Source organism: Schistocerca americana, chromosome 1 (assembly GCF_021461395.2).
Source record: "Schistocerca americana isolate TAMUIC-IGC-003095 chromosome 1, iqSchAmer2.1, whole genome shotgun sequence".
In the NCBI taxonomy this organism is placed as follows: domain Eukaryota; kingdom Metazoa; phylum Arthropoda; class Insecta; order Orthoptera; family Acrididae; genus Schistocerca; species Schistocerca americana.
In genome coordinates, this window is record NC_060119.1 from 107,039,274 (window position 1) to 107,051,332 (window position 12,059).

Below are 12,059 nucleotides of genomic sequence, written 5' to 3' on the forward strand. Positions count from 1 at the left end.
TTGTGGAGCAAGATTCCTGTAGATGTCATGGCTTAACTGGTTACAAACTACCTTCAGTGTTACCTTTTAGCATAAACTCACACTTAAAAAGTTAAGAATCATTTCTTTTGAAAATATTTTTTCAAATCCTGATGGCAATATAATCTCTTTATTTTACGACTTTTATGATAAGGTGGAAGATAGCTCCCTGCATGTGGTATTCATACACTCCTATGAGGTCCAGTATATAGAAGTTGCCACTTGCAATTACTCTTAGGCAGAAGAGCTGATTTGCAGTGTTTTCTTAAAAAATGTAGTCTCCTACATGGGAAGACTAAGGCCTTTGTCAGCAGTAGACACACATACATACACGTGCACACACACACACACACACACACACACACACACACACACACACACACACACACACACACACACACAACTTGCACACATGTCTGCAGTCTCGGAGAACTGAAACTACACTGCGAGCAGCAGCACTAGTGCATGATGGGATTGGCGACTGGGTGGGGGTAAGGAGGAGGCTGGGGGGGGGGGGGGGCGGAGAAGGGGGAGGGATAGTATGGTGGGAGTGGTGGACAGTGAAGTGTTGCAGTTTAGATGGAGTGCAGGAGAGAAGGTGCTGAGGGGTGAGGGAATAAGTAGCGGAAAGGAGAGAAAAAAAATAAATTACAAGACTGGATGTGGCGGTGAACGGTGAAATGAAGGCTGTGTAGTGCTGGAATGGGAACAGGGAGGGGGCTGGATGGGTGAGGACAGTGACTAACAAAGGTTGAGGCCAGGAGGGTTACGGGAACATAGGATGTATTGCAGGGACAATTCAGAAAAGCTGGTGTTGGTGGGAAGGATCCATATGGCACAGGCTGTGAAGCAGTCACTGAGATGAGGGATATCATGTTTGGCAGTGTGTTCAGCAACAGGGTGGTCCACTTGTGTTTTGGCCACAGTTTGTCGGTGGCCGTTCATGTGCACAGACAGCTTGTTGGTTGTTATGCCTAGAAAGCACACAGTGGTTGCAGCTTAGCTTGTAAATCATATGACTGGTTTCACAGGTAGCCCTGCCTTTGATGGAATAGGTGATGTTAGAGACCGGACTGGAGTAGGTGGTGGTAGGACGATGTATGGGACAGGTCTTGCATCTAGGTCTATTATGGGAGTATGAGCCATGAGGTAAGGGATTGGGAGCAGGGGTTATGTAAGGAAGTATTGAGTATATCTGGGCTTCCTTGCAATGTACTGTTCAGAAGAGGTCTCCACCGCCTCATACTGTTAGGAATTTATGGACAGCCCTGCAGGATTCATGGTGTCAGTTCCATCCAACACTATTTCAGACATTAGTTGAGGCCATTCCACATCATGTTGTGGCACTTTTGCATGCTCACAGGGGCCCTGCACAATATTAGGCAGGTTTACCAGTTTCTTTGGCTCGTCAGTGTATAACTGTGTGATAGGAATTCTAAATCACCCTGTAGTAATCCATGACATAGAAGGCAGCTGAAATGAAGGTCATCAATACTCATGATTGTTATACTGACCTTGTAGAATTATCACCAACAAACAGAATACATTGTAAATGTGTTACCTCTTCACATATTGCAAAACCAAAATTGTAGCTCAAAAGTTTTTGTGATTTTTTTGTTGCATTACATATGATGGGCATCCAATACATTTTCTTTTTCTGAAAGCAGGTTGGTTTTATTCAGGATTCAATACACCACTTTATCCTCATTCTTATAGCTAGAAAACACTATTTTTCAACATAATCTGTATCAAATGTGATGATCTTATGCTACCTTACTGGCAGAGTCTGTATGCCTGCATGGTACCAGTCTACTGTTCACTGTCAGATCCAACATCCTGCTGCAACAATAACCCCCCCATCATCCATGTACTGTTTTCCATGGAGCCTATCCTTCATTGTCCAACAGATGGAAATCGGAAGGTGTGAGATCTGGATTGCATGGTGGATGAGGAAGAGCAGTCCAGTGAAGATTTGTGGCTTCCTCTAATGTGCACACACTTGTGTGAGGTCTTTCATTGTTATGGAGAAGGAGAAGCTCATTTGCAGTTTTGTGGCAATGAACATGTTTAAGTCATTTCTTCAATTTCCTGAGGGTAGCACAATACACTCCAGAATAGATTGTTGCATCAGAGGGAGAGCATCAAACATTCAACATTCTGGAAGACCATAACCATGATTTTGCTAACTGATGGTGTGGCTTAAAACTTTTTCTTTGGAGGAGAGGTGTGGTATTACTCTGTGGATTACCATTTTGTTTCTGTTTTGAAGTGACAAACCCATGTTTCATCATCTGTGACCATGTTCAACAAAAAATTGTCATGACCAGCCTCATAAAATGCAAGCAATTCTGCACAGAATGGTCCTTCATTGCTCTTTATGGTCTTGTGTCAGGCAGCGAGTAACTCAGTGGGCACACACCTTTGAGGACCCGAAGTGGTGGACGAGTGTGTCAGCACTATCAACAGAATGTCCAGTTGTGCAACAACGCGTCTGTTTGTGACCTATTGATGATTTTGAATGAGAGTGTCTGTACATTCCATCATTGCAGGAGTCACAGCTGTGTGGCTGGCTGATTTGCAGGATATCAGTGAGGTTTGTGCAATGATGACAGGAGGCTCACCTCACAAATCACTGTGTTTCTGTTTACTGTCATGTTCTTTTAGACATTATTTGTGATGGTCTGGTTTTCTGCAAAAAAAGAAACTCAGTGACAGCTGCCTGCATGCATCTCTGTTAAAGGTGGCATTTTAGAGGCAACATGTAGTGCCATCGCCCGTCAGAACTTCATGAAACTGTAGGGGCTGTAAGTTATTCATTACTTGTGTGTGTGTGTGTGTGTGTGTGTGTGTGTGTGTGTGTGTGTGTGTGTGTACCACAATTCATCCATCTGCAGGAGTGGACGAGAGTGGTTTCCTTTCCTGATCTTACTTGATAATTTAATTGTGATGGGCCCGTTACTATAACACAAATTTTGATGGTTTGGTTATAATGTAATGCTTTTATCTATATCATCTCAAAAGAGAGTGACAGAGGAGGGGATTACTATCAGTATCAGAATAATAATTAAATATGTTGACGTGGATATTTTATAAATTTATTCTTTTTTATCTTTCAGCTTATGCATAGCACTGATGATATTTGTCAACTATGGAGGAGGCAGCTACTGGTTTTTCCACCATTCTGTATGGAATGGCCTCTTGATAGCAGACCTCTTATATCCATGGTATGTTTATCTCTTTCTATAATTACCTAAAACCATTTTAAGTAATTTTGCATGTTAGTGTGTTATTATTACTATCAAAGTCAGAAGCTTCTGTGGACAAATTGTGAAGGTCCCTTTTGTATGCTCTGAGGATTCATTACAATGTTATATGATACACTGTTTGCTGCTCTTTGTTACAGCCACATGCAGGGTATGACTTCCATCCCCAGTGGTGCTGCTATGCCCCATGTCTGCTCCAGATAGTTCCAATCCAGCAGAATGTGCACCAGTGTTGTTGGGGTGGATGAAAACCTGCTGGTTGATCAGTAAACACTTCCGGGCTAAGTTGCCGTGGTTGATCTGTAGAACTTCTTCTCCCTGACGTTTCGTTCTCAACTACGGAGAACACCTTCCGAGGTGAGTCAACGACTGGCTGCTAGGAGCTGGGGCCGCCGCTTATATGGATATTGTAGGGGGCGCACGCCGCATGTCACATGGCGTCGATGTGCAGCTATCTCTGGCTATCATCTGTTCTCTCGATTGCAGGCAATCGATTGTCACATGATTGATGCAATGTCGACCGCCCTATCTTATACAATTTTAATCCTTCTTCTTTACGATTAAAATTGTATTGATGTTTGTGGATTTCAATTGCCTCTCTATACATACATGTATAATAATCCGACGTCCTCGCTAGCACGCTTGTTTTACCAAATTTTATTTCGTGATCTCCATCCTTAAAAACATGTTCCGCTACTGCCGATTTCTCGATATGTCCCAAGCGACAGTTTGTTTTGTGCTCCGTCAACCATGTATTGATGCTTCTTTTTGTAGTTCCTATGTAAACCCTGCCACAACTACACAGAATTTTATATACCCCTGAGGTGGCTAGGGGGTGACGAGCATCTTTTGTTGATCTTAGGGATTCACTAATTTTCTTAGTAGGTCTAAAAATGGTCTCTACCTGAAACTTGGCTAGTACTTTCCCAATGCGATCCATGATATTATGGATGAACGGAAGAAATACTTTTCCAGCTGATGGTTGTTGCTGTCTCCTATTTTTAGGCATTTTTCTATTTGGGTGAAGTGCTCGGTTAATCTCATTTTTCGTATAACCATTTATCGCAAAGGCCATTTGTAAATGATTTAGTTCTTCTTGTAAGTAGCCTGGTTCACAAATATTATTGGCCCTATCCACTAGTGTTTTTATGACCCCCCTCTTTTGCCTAGGGTGGTGGTTTGAGTTCTTATGGAGGTAGCGATCAGTATGTGTACCTTTCCTGTAGACCTTATGGCCTAAGGTCCCATCTGCCCGTTTGATAACTGATACATCGAAGAAGTTAAGTTGTCCATTCTTCTCCTTCTCCATAGTAAATTTAATCTTTGGGTTGATGCTATTTAAGTGTACCAGGAAATCATTCAAGTCTTCTTCCTCATGATTCCATATTACAAAGGTATCATCCACATACCGATACCACTTCGAGGGGCTTTTTTTGGCCAACTGCAGTGCTTGATGTTCAAAATATTCCATGAGTGTTTCCTGTCGACCCTCTTGTAGATGATCAAACTTCTCCTTCTGCCTATTGGAAGACACTTCTGCACTAATCTCCATTCCACCGATTCCAAACAATTCCCAAACGGTTATTAATTTATTGTAAAAAGAATTGTCTAAGGAAGAACTTTCTGTTCTGTCTAAAGGAGGGAATTTTGCAATAACTCCATCCAAGGTTCCTATGGAGGACATTATTGCTAATATAGAGGCAGGAATTCGTCAGTTACCATCATATTCTGCTGATGAAATTAGAATGGAAACCTCCAGGATATTACACAAAGCTAAGCCACCCAGCAGCAATCTGTCTGAAGGGGAAAGGAAGGCATTGAGGGAGATCAATGCAGAGAAGAATGTTATTATAGTTGCCGCTGACAAGGGAAATGTTACTGTTTTAATGAATACTGAGGATTATCACAAGAAGATCAGTGATCTCCTGGAACTCAGCACATACAAGAAGTTGAAAAAGGATCCCACAATGAATGTGCTGAATGCTGATAAAACAGTCTTCCATTCCTACAGAAGATAAAAAGTATCTTTGTAAAACGGAGGCTTATCCTCCGAGATTATATGGTTTTTCAAAGATACATAAGCCTGATGTTCCTTTGAGACCAATAGTCAGCACAATTGGAGCTCCTACCCAGGAACTAGCCAGACACCTTGCCTCTTTGTTACAACCTTACATAGGCAAAACTGAGAGTCATATTAAAAACTCTCTACACTTCATTGAGAAATTGAGGGAAATTACTGTCGGTCCTAATGACATCCTTGTCAGTTTTGATATAGTGTCTTTGTTCACGATGGTTCCAGTTGATGAAGCTCTCTCCCATATAGCTGATATGTTCCCTACTGATATAGTAGCCTCGTTCCAACACTGTCTATCCTCGACCTATTTTCAGTACAATGGTGAATTTTATGAACAGATCAATGGGGTAGCCATGGGAAGCTCCCTAAGTCCCGCAATTGCGAATTTATTCATGGAATATTTTGAACATCAAGCACTGCAGTTGGCCAAAAAAAGCCCCTCGAAGTGGTATCAGTATGTGGATGATACCTTTGTAATATGGAATCATGAGGAAGAAGACTTGAATGATTTCCTGGTACACTTAAATAGCATCAACCCAAAGATTAAATTTACTATGGAGAAGGAGAAGAATGGACAACTTAACTTCTTCGATGTATCAGTTATCAAACGGGTGGATGGGACCTTAGGCCATAAGGTCTACAGGAAAGGTACACATACTGATCGCTACAACCATAAGAACTCAAACCACCACCCTAGGCAAAAGAGGGGGGGTCATTAAAACACTAGTGGATAGGGCCAATAATATTTGTGAACCAGTCTACTTACAAGAAGAACTAAATCATTTACAAATGGCCTTTGCAAAAAATGGTTATACGAAAAATGAGATTAACCGAGCACTTCACCCAAATAGAAAAATGCCTAAAAATAGGAGACAGCAACAACCATCAGCTGGAAAAGTATTTCTTCCGTTCATCCATAATATCATGGATTGCATTGGGAAAGTACTAGCCAAGTTTCAGGTAGAGACCATTTTTAGACCTACTAAGAAAATTAGTGAATCCCTAAGATCAACAAAAGATGCTCGTCACCCCCTAGCCACCCCAGGGGTATATAAAATTCCGTGTAGTTGTGGCAGGGTTACATAGGAACTACAAAAAGAAGCATCAATACATGGTTGACGGAGCACAAAACAAACTGTCGCTTGGGACATATCGAGAAATCGGCAGTAGCGGAACATGTTTTTAAGGATGGAGATCACGAAATAAAATTTGGTGAAACAAGCATGCTAGCGAGGATGTCGCATTATTATACACGTATGTATAGAGAGGCAATTGAAATCCACAAACATCAATACAATTTTAATTGTAAAGAAGAAGGATTAAAATTGGATAAGATATGGTGGTCGACGTTGCATCAATCACATGACAATCGATTGCCTGCAATCGAGAGAACAGACGATAGCCAGAGATAGCTGCACATCGACGCCATGTGACATGTGGCATGCACCCCCTACGATATCCATATAAGCGGCGGCCCCAGCTTCTAGCAGCCAGTCGTTGACTCACCTTGGAAGATGTTCTCCGTAGTTGAGAACGAAACGTCAAGGAGAAGAAGTTCTACAGATCAACCACAGCAACTTAGCCCGGAAGTGTTTACTGATGAAGATGCCGGCTGTGAAAGCCTACATGGAATGAACCTGCTGGTTGCTCCCAGGGAGTTTTAATTAGCTTGTGTTGCTTCAAGGAAGTTTGCTCCTGCCATTGTTTGGTCAAGGCATTTTACATGTTGAAAGGATTGTCCTGCAGGTTGATTTCTGTGTGCCGTGGTGATTTTCTAGATCCTAGTTGTAGGGGTTCTGATAGTGATAATTCTGAATGAATTGGTATTTCTGGTTTGTTTTTAATCCCTGTACATATGTTCAGCTTGACTGTAATCTTCTTGTAGATGTCAGAGGAATATTACTAGGAAGCATTAGGCATTGCAAGTTTGTGGGATGAGTACACTCTGTGATGAGGTGCATTGCATTGAGCTGTCTGTCAAATATTTCAATGTGGGCACTGTTTAGCCAAATAGGGAAGCACTATTCTGTGACTTAATTATACCTCTTACGGGAATCCGTGTGAGGCTATGAGCAATGAGGGTAATGGACATGGAGCACTATATTTGTAGTATGGGGCAAGTTGGGAATATGGCACTGGTGTGAAGCATGCTTGGATATCTGAAGTGATTAAGATGAATTCTCAAGTAAAACATGAAATCTGGGTTCGAGTCCCAGTCCAGCACAAATTTTTACTTGTCACTGTTGACTTTATTTAATGTCCAACTGTGGCTAATGTCAGAATTTCAGTTTTGTCATGAGTATGAAAGTGCTAAAGCTGAGGATTGTTTCAATGGAATTTCAGGCAGTTCCTGTAAACTTCTAGAGTAAATTGTTCTGAGTTTTCATTTTAGTTGCCATGTTTTGGAGATGGATTTTGTATGTCAATGACCTGTTTAGGGTCACTCTTTGACATTTTGGAGTGTTGCAATATTGGAGAGTCTGATCCCTAAATGTGTTGTTAGTTTTGCAGTTTGCTTGTTTATTGTATGGATGGAAAGTTGATACAATGGTCTTTTGGTGATTCAATGAGAGAGAGTTACATTTGAAGTATTCATCCAAAGCCTTCAAGCCTGACGTTAGTGTTCTTTCAGCCTGCCTAAAGCAACAATAACATCAGACCTGAAATGTTTGTATACTTCAAACATAACTCTCTTTTAACAAATGATCGAAAGACCATTGTAGTAGCAGTAACAGTAGTAGTAGTAGCAATAGTAGTCATGGTGGTGGTGGTAGTGGTGGTGGTGGTGGTGGTGGTGGGGCTGGCAGGGGGGGGGGGGGGGGGGGTGATAGTGCTGTTGGCAGTAATAATTGTTGTTTCCATCACTGTTACTATTAATCAGTATGAGGAGAGACCCTCATCCTCAGAACAGGTGGGTCCCTATCGTACTGATGCTGAGTAACATGCTCCTTCTCTTAAACTTTCACAGTGCTGATATTTCTTCTGAAGATAAGTGCTGGACTACAATTCTGTCTCATATTTTTGTAACTTTATCAAGAGAATTTTCCTTTTGAGACAAAGTACATCTTTGTTACTTTGTGTCTGAAATCAGACTGTTTCAATACACCTTGAAGTTGGCATGTTTACACTATGACGGGGAATACAATGAAATGATAAATGGCACAGCAAAAGGCTCTCCAATTGCATGAGCATAGTGAAATACTTCTCAAAGCACTACAGGAAAAAGGCTAAAAGATGGCTCCTGTACACCAAAAGTGTGTCTACCACCATTTTGATAATGAGTGATTGGATAAATCATAAAAATTATTGTAAATAACTTTTTGTATAAGTGACCATGGTTTGCCACTAATTTCAAACCCATGCAACATTCAAGGTTCATACATGCATCAGGCAGTGTGATGCAGCATGTGAAAGCAGCGGGATTACATTGTGGAGGAAAGGGCTTAAATTCCATCTCACACAGATGGGTTCAGTTTTTTATGATTTGTATGTTTTCTATAAAATAGTTAAAATTAATGGCAGGATGGTTCCTTTGTAAAGGACAGGACTGATTTCTTTCCCCTGCTAGTCAAATTTGAGCTTGTCATGCATAATGACTGTGTCATCAGTGGTATTTCAAACCCTAATATATGGCATTTCTGTACATTCCTTATATGAATTCAGCTGAAGTTTTATGCTGATGGTACAGAAGACTGTGAACATCCTAACAATAACCTACACTCTTCATAGCTCTTAACAGTTACCTTTATCTAGGACATCATCCACCATCAACTTACAAATATGCAAGAGACAGCTAGTCAGAAATTTAATGTATTTAGTACATTACATTAAAGAGTATTATCTGAGATCCAAAAGTGAATCTGCAGGTGAATGAAAATCAGGCTGAGTATGTGCTGATGTTGAGGCTGTAAAAACAACACATACCACCACCATCAGCAAGTGGATTGAGTTCCAAATTGATGTTGATTTTCCAGTACCTGGAAGTGTGATCAAGCACATACAATGAGTTATATGTTGCCTGAAATGATATACTAGAAGTGAGAGACAAATGTTTTATCATCTTGTGAAATCCACTGAGATCCCAAGCCCTGCCACACAGAAGAATGATTAAGCTCTACAGATCAATCATGCACTTAGTACCACTCTACATTAACAAAGCATGGCTAGTTAATAAAGAGATTAGACAGAAATCTGATATCTCCAAAAAGGAGTGTGAATTCTTGTGTTATGGTAGGGGTAGAAGAGAATGGAGACAGGGAACAAAAAAAGAACTTTGTTGGCATCTCATTGGATTACAAAAATGGTGAGAAGCAAGATGGGTTGGGGTTGGGTTGGGGTTGTTTGGGGAAGGAGACCAGACAGCGAGGTCATCAGTCTCATCGGATTAGGGAAGGATGGGGAAGAAAGTCAGCCGTGCCCTTTGAAAGGAACTATCCCGGTGTTTGCCTAGAGCAATTTAGGGAAATCACGGAAAACCTAAATCAGGATGACCGGATGCGGAATTGAACCGTCGTCCTCCCGAATGCGAGTCCAGCATCTAACCATTGCGCCACCTCGCTCGGTAGAAGCAAGATGATCCAATGGGCAAGTCAAGTGGTGCTCTCTGTCACTGCCCCCCCCCCCCCCCCCCCCCGCCCCTCACCCCTCTCTTTATCTTTCTCTCTCTCTTTTCATACACACACACACGCACACACACACACACACACACACACACACACACACACACACACACACAGAGAGAGAGAGAGAGAGAGAGAGAGAGAGAGAGAGGGTAATAATAATTGCTTGTGGATCAATGGCAAAGTACAAGTCTTTCGACTTGATGCTATTTCAGTGACTTGGATCTTGCCAGTCTAATCCACTTATCCAATCAGGGGAAAGGGATCTACAGTTTAATGTGGCATCTGAACTCTGAACCACATGTCACCTTGGTGACTCCTCACATTGTTGAATGGTGAAGGCTAGATTAACAGCAGGAAAAATTTATGTAGTCTGACCAGGATTCGATCCTGTGATCTTTCAGTTTCCAGGCGCCCACATTAGACCACAAACCCTGACACAGGAGCAAATTGTATGTCATTTCCATATTCCATGTCTTACAATAAACAATGATTTGAAGGTGTTCTCTGTTGACAGGTTTATGTGGATAATGGGTTTGAGCTTGGCATTATCACTGCACCCACAGTTGCGCTCCGGCAAACCAAGACCCTGTGTCCTCGGACGTGTGTTACGTAGATCAGTTTTCCTAATTGCTATAGGAGTGATTTTGAACTCATTTGACAACTACAGAAAAATTGATATAAGGACCCTGCGACTGCCTGGAGTGTTGCAGAGGCTTGGTGTCTGCTACATGGTTACTGGCACAATAGAGAGTCTGCTAATGTCACGGGAAGTGGCTTCCAGGTAACTCACTGCATATATTTAGAAACTTCTAGAATCCTTTTACTGTCCAAAGTTTCATCTAGTTTTTGTGATGTTTATTTTTTAATGTTATTGAAAAGATCGACTGCTACTCATCACATAGACAAGGCATTGTTTATAATCAAGCACAATGAGAAGCCTTCTAAACATTTAAGCTTTTGACCAAAAGGCATCCTTTGGAAACAAAAAACACCCACACACATTCACAACTCACGTGGCCACTGTCTGCGGCCACTGTGGCCTGACTACGAATTGAAAATGTGTCTGATGTTATTAGGAATCTAGGGTAGGTGGTGGAGATCAGGAGGAGGCATGGGGCGTGGAGGGAGTGGTGGAAGAATAGGATGGTAGGGGTGGGCAGATGCATTGTGCTGTGTGAGAGAGCACATAGGGATGTGTTGGAGACAGGATATGGTTGCTAGGAGAGCAGAAAACTAAGAAGCGAAAGGAGAGAAGTAGAGAAGGGGAAAACACTAGTGGGTGTAATGGTGGTATAGAAGGTGTGTGTACTGCTGGAGTAGGAGCAGGGAGGTGAGTGATGGGTGCTTACAGAAATGATGGATGTGTTGTAGTTCAGAACACTGGTGTTGGTAAGAAGGATACAGATGATGCAGGCTGGGAATCAGTCACATCATGTTGGGCAGCATGTTCAGCAACTGGTTAGTCCATCTGTCTCTTGACTGCACTATGGTGGTGGCCATCATCCAGACAGACAGCTGCTTAATTGTCATGTTGAAAGCAATGTTTTGGATGGAGATAAGTTTGTAGATAACACAGCTTCTTTCACAGCTACCTTTGAATTTGATGGGTTAGGAGTTAATGACAGGACTGGAGTAGATGGTGATGGGAGCATTGTATGGGACAGGTCTTACATTTAGGTCTATTGCAGGGCTATGAGCTATGAGGTAAGGGGTACGGAGGAGGGTCAGAGTAGTGATGGACAAACATATTGATATTGCATGGGTTCAATGGTTGGTGGGAAATCGTTGTGGGAGAGGGGGGGGGGGGTGTTACAGTGAATAGTGGGTAGTATTTTCTTCATTTCAGAGCATGGTGAGAGGTGGTCAAAACCATGCCGGAAAATGTCAGTCAGCTGCTGCAGTCCTGTTTGGTACCGTGTCACAAGATGACTGCTCCTTTGTGGCCAGATGGTATGTATGTAGGAGGCAGTAGGTAACTGGAGAGAGAGGGCAGTAGTGATCTGTACTTAATATGGTTGGGATTGTCATTATTGTCTGTGAAAAACTCAATGAGACATTTGGCGTATGAAGAGAGGGACTACT